The sequence below is a fragment of the Nerophis ophidion genome, linkage group LG08 (assembly GCF_033978795.1).
Source record: "Nerophis ophidion isolate RoL-2023_Sa linkage group LG08, RoL_Noph_v1.0, whole genome shotgun sequence".
Lineage (NCBI taxonomy): Eukaryota > Metazoa > Chordata > Actinopteri > Syngnathiformes > Syngnathidae > Nerophis > Nerophis ophidion.
Genome location: NC_084618.1, coordinates 5,052,668 through 5,060,167, shown reverse-complemented (window position 1 = coordinate 5,060,167; position 7,500 = coordinate 5,052,668). Strand labels below are relative to the sequence as shown.

General features: G+C 46.8%; 1 pseudogene; it reads left to right on the top strand.

Moving 5' to 3' along the window:
- Nucleotides 1-7,500, top strand: part of LOC133557227 (proteasome activator complex subunit 4B-like) — a 199,170-nt pseudogene that overhangs the window by 159,207 nt on the left and 32,463 nt on the right.

The window sequence follows — 7,500 nt, the reverse complement described above, 5'->3', positions numbered from 1 at the left end:
CACTATGGAGTGGACTCTCTTACTATTATGTTAGATCCACTATGGACTGGACTCTCACTATTATGTTAGATCCACTATGGACTGGACTCTCACTATTATGTTAGATCCACTATGGACTGGACTCTCACACTATTATGTTAGATCAACTATGGACTGGACTCACTATTATATTAGATCCACTATGGACTGGACTTTCACTATTATGTTAGATCCACTATGGACTGGACTCTCACTATTATGTTAGATCCACTATGGACTGGACTCTCACTATTATGTTGGATCTACTATGGACTGGACTCTCACTATTATGTTAGATCCACTATGGACTGGACTCTCACTATTATGTTAGATCCACTATGGACTGGACTCTCACTATTATGTTAGATCCACTATGGACTGGACTCTCACTATTATGTTAGATCCAATATGGACTGGACTCTCACTATTATGTTAGATCCAATATGGACTGGACTCTCACTATTATGTTAGATCCACTATGGACTGGACTCTCACTATTATGTTAGATCCACTATGGACTGGACTCTCACACTATTATGTTAGATCCACTATGGACTGGACTCTCACTATTATGTCAGATCCACTATGGACTGGACTCTCACTATTATAATTATGTTAGACCCACTATGGACTGGACTCTCACTATTATGTTAGATCCACTATGGACTGGACTGTCACACTATTATGTTGGATCCACTATGGACTGGACTCTCACTGTTATGTTGGATCCACAACGGACTGGACTCTCACTATTATGTTAGATCCACTATGGACTGGACTTTCACTATTATGTTAGATCCACTATAGACTGGACTCTCACTATTTGGTTGGATCCACTATGGACTAGACTCTCACTATTATGTTAGATCCACTATGGACTGGACTCTCACTATTATGTTAGATCCACTATGGACTGGACTATCACACTATTATGTTGGATCCACTATGGACTGGACTCTCAAAAATATGTTAGATCCACTATGGACTGGACTCTTAAAAATATGTTAGATCCACTATGGACTGGACACTCACTGTTCTGTTGGATCCACTGTGGACTGGACTCTCCCTATTATGTTGGATCCACTATGGACTGGACTCTCACTATTATGTTAGATCCATAATGGATTGGACTCTTACTATTGTTAGATCCACTATGGACTGGACTCTCACTATTATGTTAGATCCACTATGGACTGGACTCTCACTATTATGTTAGATCCACTATGGACTGGACTCTCACTATTATGTTAGACCCACTATGGACTGGCCTCTCACTATTATGTTAGATCCACTATGGACTGGACACTCACTATCACGTCAGATCCACGATGGACTGGACTCTCACACTATTATGTTAGATCCACTATGGACTGGACTCACTATTATGTTAGATCCATAATGGATTGGACTCTCATTATTATGTTAGATCCACTATGGACTGGATTCTCACTATTATGTTAGATCCACTATGGACTGGACTTTCACTATTATAATTATGTTAGACCCACTATGGACTGGACTCTCACTATTTGGTTAGATCCACTATGGACTGGACTCTCACAATATTATGTTAGATCCACTATGGACTAGCGGGGAGTGCCCACATATGTGGTCCTCTCCAAGGTTTCTCATAGTCATTGTCACCGACATCCCACTGGGGTGAGTTTTTCCTTGCCCTTATGTGGGCTCTGTACCGCGGATGTCGTTGTGGCTTGTGCAGCCCTTTGAGACACTTGTGATTTAAGGCTATATAAATAAACATTGACTGATTGAATACCATATTTTCCCACTATAAGGCACACACATAAAATTCCTTTTTTCCCCCTCAAAACTCAACAGTGCACCTTATAAACCGGTGTGCCTAATGTACGGAATAATTCTGGTTGTGCATACCAACTTCGAAGCTATTTTATTTTGCACATAATGTAAATAAGTGTAACCAGTAGATGGAAGTCAAACATAAGAGATAGGTGTAGACCGCACTATGATGGCGATATGACTCAAGTAAACATCACCAACATTTTATTGGGGTTAAATCAACAAAAATGATTCCCGGGCGTGGCCACTGCTGCTGCTCACCGCTCCCCTTCACCTCCCAGGGGGTGATCAAGGGTGATGGGTCAAATGCAGAGAATAATTTTGCCACACCTCGTGTGTGTTTGACAACCATTGGTACTTTATTTTTAACTGTTTTATATGCCATCCATCCATCGCTTTCTACCGCTTGTCCCTTTCAGGGTCGCGGTGCGTGCTGGAGCCTATCTCAGCTGCATTCGGGGCGGTAGGCAGGGTGCATTTTATATGTTCCATTGAAAATATAAAACATATACAGGGCGCTCAAAAATGTTTTAGTAAGACTTTGGTAAGCGATGAAGCCGCACCACTTAATGTGCCTCAACATACAAGTATAAAAGTTAAAAAGTTAAAGTGCCAATCACCCTTGATCACCTCCTTGGCGGTGAGGGGAGCAGTGGTGAGCAGCGGTGGCCGCGCCCGGGAGTCATTTGGGTAAGATATATTATCTGGCGTTTTGTTTCGCAATAGAAAGCAAAAGCAACTTTTCTTACCTTCTGGTACCTGCTGATCTGTATTTGGGATCTGCATAAATCTTGAAAAATTACGCGATTCCGCTTTTGTAGTCCGTGCTGACGCCGTAGTTGAAAAGCGTCTTCTTATTTTCTATCTTCTTGTTATGAGACAGTCATCCTCCACTGTTGCCATTTTTAATATAAAGTAGTGTAAAGTTCTTATTTATATCCGTCAGTAAACTCACCATGAAAGCACTAAAACATACTGGTGTAGTGAGTTTACATTATTTACCCAAGGACCTTTAGTTAGAGTAAGAGTTCCAGTCGGACGTTTTTTCACGGGACACATTTGAGGAGATGCTGCTCCGGTATTGCCCATCCATCCATCCATCCATCCATCCATCTTCTTCCGCTTATCCCAGGTCGGGTCGCGGGGGCAGCAGCCTAAGCAGGGAATCCCAGACTTCCCTCTCCCCAGCCACTTCGTCTAGCTCTTCCCGGGGGATCCTGAGGCGTTCCCAGGCCAGCCGGGAGACATAGTCTTCCCAACGTGTCCTGGGTCTTCCCCGTGGCCTCCTACTGGTTGGACGTGCCCTAAACACCTCCCTAGGGAGGCGTTCGGGTGGCATCCTGACCAGATGCCCGAACCACCTCATCTGGCTCCTTTTGATGTGAAGGAGCAGCGGGTTTACTTTGAGTTCCTCCCGGATGGCAGAGCTTTTCACCCTATCTCTAAGGGAGAGACCCGCCACACGGCGGAGGAAACTCATTTCGGCCGCTCGTAGCCGTGATCTTATCCTTTCGGTCATGACCCAAAGCTCATGACCATAGGTGAGGATGGGAACGTAGATCGACCGGTAAATTGAGAGCTTTGCCTTCTGGCTCAGCTCCTTCTTCACCACAACAGATCTCTCAATCCACTCTTCCCTCACTCGTGAACAAGACTCCTAGGTACTTGAACTCCTCCACTTGGGGCAGGGTCTCCTCCCCAACCCGGAGATGGCACTTCACCCTTTTCCGGGCGAGAACCATGGACTCGGACTTGGAGGTGCTGATTCTCATTCCGGTCGCTTCACACTCGGCTGCGAACCGATCCAGTGAGAGCTGAAGATCCCGGCCAGATGAAGCCATCAGGACCACATCATCTGCAAAAAGCAGAGACCTAATCCTGCAGCCACCAAATGGGATCCCCTCAACACCTTGACTGTGCCTAGAAATTCTGTCCATAAAAGTTATGAACAGAATGGGTGACAAAGGACAGCCTTGGCGGAGTCCAACCCTCACTGGAAATGTGTCCGACTTACTGCCAGCAATGCGGACCAAGCTCTGACACTGATCATACAGGGAGCGGACCGCCACAATAAGACAGTCCGATACCCCATACTCTCTGAGCACTCCCCACAGGACTTCCCGAGGGACACTGTCCAATGCCTTCTCCAAGTCCAAAAAGCACATGTAGACTGGTTGGGCAAACTCCCATGCACCCTCAAGGACCCTGCAGAGAGTATAGAGCTGGTCCACAGTTCCACGACCAGGACGGAAACCTAACTGTTCCTCCTGAATCCGAGGTTCGACTATCCGGCGTAGCCTCCTCTCCAGTACACCTGAATAAACCTTACCTTGAAGGCTGAGGAGTGTGATCCCACGATAGTTGGAACACACCCTCCGGTCCCCCTTCTTAAAGAAAGGGACCACCACCCCGGTCTGCCAATCCAGAGGTACCGCCCCCGATGTCCACGCGATGCTGCAGAGTCTTGTCAACCAAGACAGCCCAACAGCATCCAGAGCCTTAAGGAACTCCGGGCGGATCTCATCCACCCCCGGGGCCTTTCCACCGAGGAGCTTTTTAACTACCTCAGCCCCAGAAATAGGAGAGTCCACCACAGATTCCCCAGGCACCGCTTCCTCAAAGGAAGACGTGTTGGTGGGATTGAGGAGGTCTTTGAAGTATTCCCTCCACCGATCCACAACATCCGCAGTTGAGGTCAGCAGAACACCATCCGCACCATACACGGTGTTGATAGTGCACTGCTTCCCCTTCCTGAGGCGGCTTTTGGTGGTCCAGAATCGCTTCGAAGCCGTCCGGAAGTTGTTCTCCATGTCTTCTCCGAACTCCTCCCATGTCCGAGTTTTTGCCTCCGCGACCGCTAAAGCTGCACACCGCTTGGCCCGTCGGTACCCGTCCACTGCCTCCGGAGTATTATGAGCCAAAAGAACCCGATAGGACTCCTTCTTCAGCTTGACGGCATCCCTCACTGCTGGTGTCCACCAACGGGTTCTGGGATTACCGCCACAACAAGCACCAACAACCTTGCGGCCACAGGTCCAATCAGCCACCTCGACCATAGAGGTTCGGAACATGGTCCACTTGGACTCAATGTCCCGCACCTCCCTCGTGACATGTTCAAAGCTCCGGTATTGATTTTAGCAAAATCTGTATGTCATTTATACAGTTCCACTCTCGTCCTTGCACGCTACACCGTTACAACAAAGATGACGGGTAGAAGACGCTGCCGAAGGTGAGCCACGTAAATAAGATTGCCCACAAAACGGTGCATCGGGAAGCGACTGTCAGAAAGCGAGTAGAAGATGATCTGTAAAACATCTTCAATGCAACATTTTGACCAAAGAACCACCATTACATGTTATGTAAACCACAAGGAAGTGTTTCAAATGTAGAAAAAAAATTAAATAATATGACTCCTTTGATGCACCCTATAATCAGGGGCGCCTTTATACAGTGGGACAATTTAGTCAGCCAGCGATTGTGCAAGTTCTCCCACTTCAAATGATGCCAGAGGTCTGTAATTTTCATCATAGGTACACTTCAACTGTGAGAGACAGAATGTGAAAAAAAAATCCAGGAATTCACATTGTAGGAATTTTAAAGAATTTATTTGTAGATTATGGTGGAAAATAAGTATTTGGTCAACCATTCAAAGCTCTCACTGATGGAAGGAGGTTTTGGCCCAAAATCTCACGATACATGGCCCCATTCATTCTTTCCTTAACACGGATCAATCGTCCTGTCCCCTTAGCAGAAAAACAGCCCCAAAGCATGATGTTTCCACCCCCATGCTTCACAGTAGGTGTGGTGTTCTTGGGATGCAACTCAGTATTCTTCTTCCTCCAAACACAAGGAGTTGAGTTTATACCAAAATGGATACATGGATGATACAGCAGAGGATTGGGAGAATGTCATGTGGTCAGATGAAACCAAAATATACCTTTTTGGTTAGTGCGTCTGCCTCACAATACGAAGGTCCTGCAGTCCTGGGTTCAAATCCAGGCTCGGGATCTTTCTGTGTGGAGTTTGCATGTTCTCCCCGTGAATGCGTGGGTTCCCTCCGGGTACTCCGGCTTCCTCCCACTTCCAAAGACATGCACCTGGGGATAGGTTGATTGGCAACACTAAATTGGTCCTAGTGTGTGAATGTTGTCTGTCTATCTGTGTTGGCCCTGCGATGAGGTGGCGACTTGTCCAGGGTGTACCCCGCCTTCCGCCCGATTGTAGCTGAGATAGGCGCCAGCCCCCCCCCGCGACCCCACAAGGGAATAAGCGGTAGAAAATGGATGGTATAAACTCAACTCGTCGTGTTTGGAGGAAGAAGAATACCGAATTGCATCCCAAGAACACCACACCTACTGTGAAGCATGGGGGTGGAAACATCATGCTTTGCAGCTGTTTTTCTGCGAAGGGGATGTCATTTTAAATGATAAATAAATAAATGGGTTGTACTTGTATAGCGCTTTTCTACCTTCAAGGTACTCAAAGCGCTTTGACACTACTTCCACATTTACCCATTCACATACACATTCAAACACTGATGGAGGGAGCTGCCATGCAAGGCGCCAACCAGCACCCATCAGGAGCAAGGGTGAAGTGTCTTGCTCAGGACACAACGGACGTGACGAGGTTGGTACTAGGTGGGATTTGAACCAGGGACCCTCTGGTTGCGCACGGCCACTCTCCCCACTGCGCCACGCCGTCATGTGGTCAGATGAAACCAAAATAGAACTTTTTGGTATAAGCTCAACTCGTCGTGTTTGGAGGAAGAAGAATACCGAATTGCATCCCAAGAACACCACACCTACTGTGAAGCATGGGGGTGGAAACATCATGCTTTGGGGCTGTTTTTCTGCTAAGGGGACAGGACGATTGATCCGTGTTAAGGAAAGAATGAATGGAGCCATGTATCGTGAGATTTTCAGCCAAAACCTTTGAATGGTTGACCAAATACTTATTTTCCACCATAATTTACAAATAAATTCTTAAAAATTCCTACAATGTGAATTCCTGGATTTTTTTCCCACATTCTGTCTCCCACAGTTGAAGTGTACCTATGATGAACATTACAGACCTCTGTCATCATTCTAAGTGGGACAACTTGCACAATCTGTGGCTGGCTAAGTACTTTTTTTGCCCCACTTTATATGAAAAAAGATCCAAAATAAACCGTTGGTCGGCAGTGCGCCTTATAATGGTCCGGAAAAATACGGTAAAAAGTCCCATAATCGGGTGTTGTCCAAAACCTAACCTGGACCCTGGAAGGCCACGTGCACACCAACACACATTTCCCCCACTCCCTTGTTAAAAAAAAATCCCTTCACACAAATGGAGGTAAAAACAAACAAAACGTGCAGTTTGTTGCTCATATAAACATAAAACTTGTAAAGTAATATTGTCCCCAAATGGACGGTGTTCCGACAGGAGGGGCGGGACCCCAGGAAGCTCCACTGGCTCCTTGAGCTCCTGATGGAAAGCCCGCTCGTCGGCGAGGGAAGCTCCTTCCGAGATGCCAGGTGAGTTTGTGTCTGGAAGCGGCAGCAACACAAGCACCTCCATATCTCAGCGTCTTCTGTCGCTCCGCTTGTCAGTCTGCTGTACGTGCTTCAAGGCGGGCTGGCCCAGCAGCAATGGCGGGTGTCAGAACTGCTGCACAGGCTGCTGGCT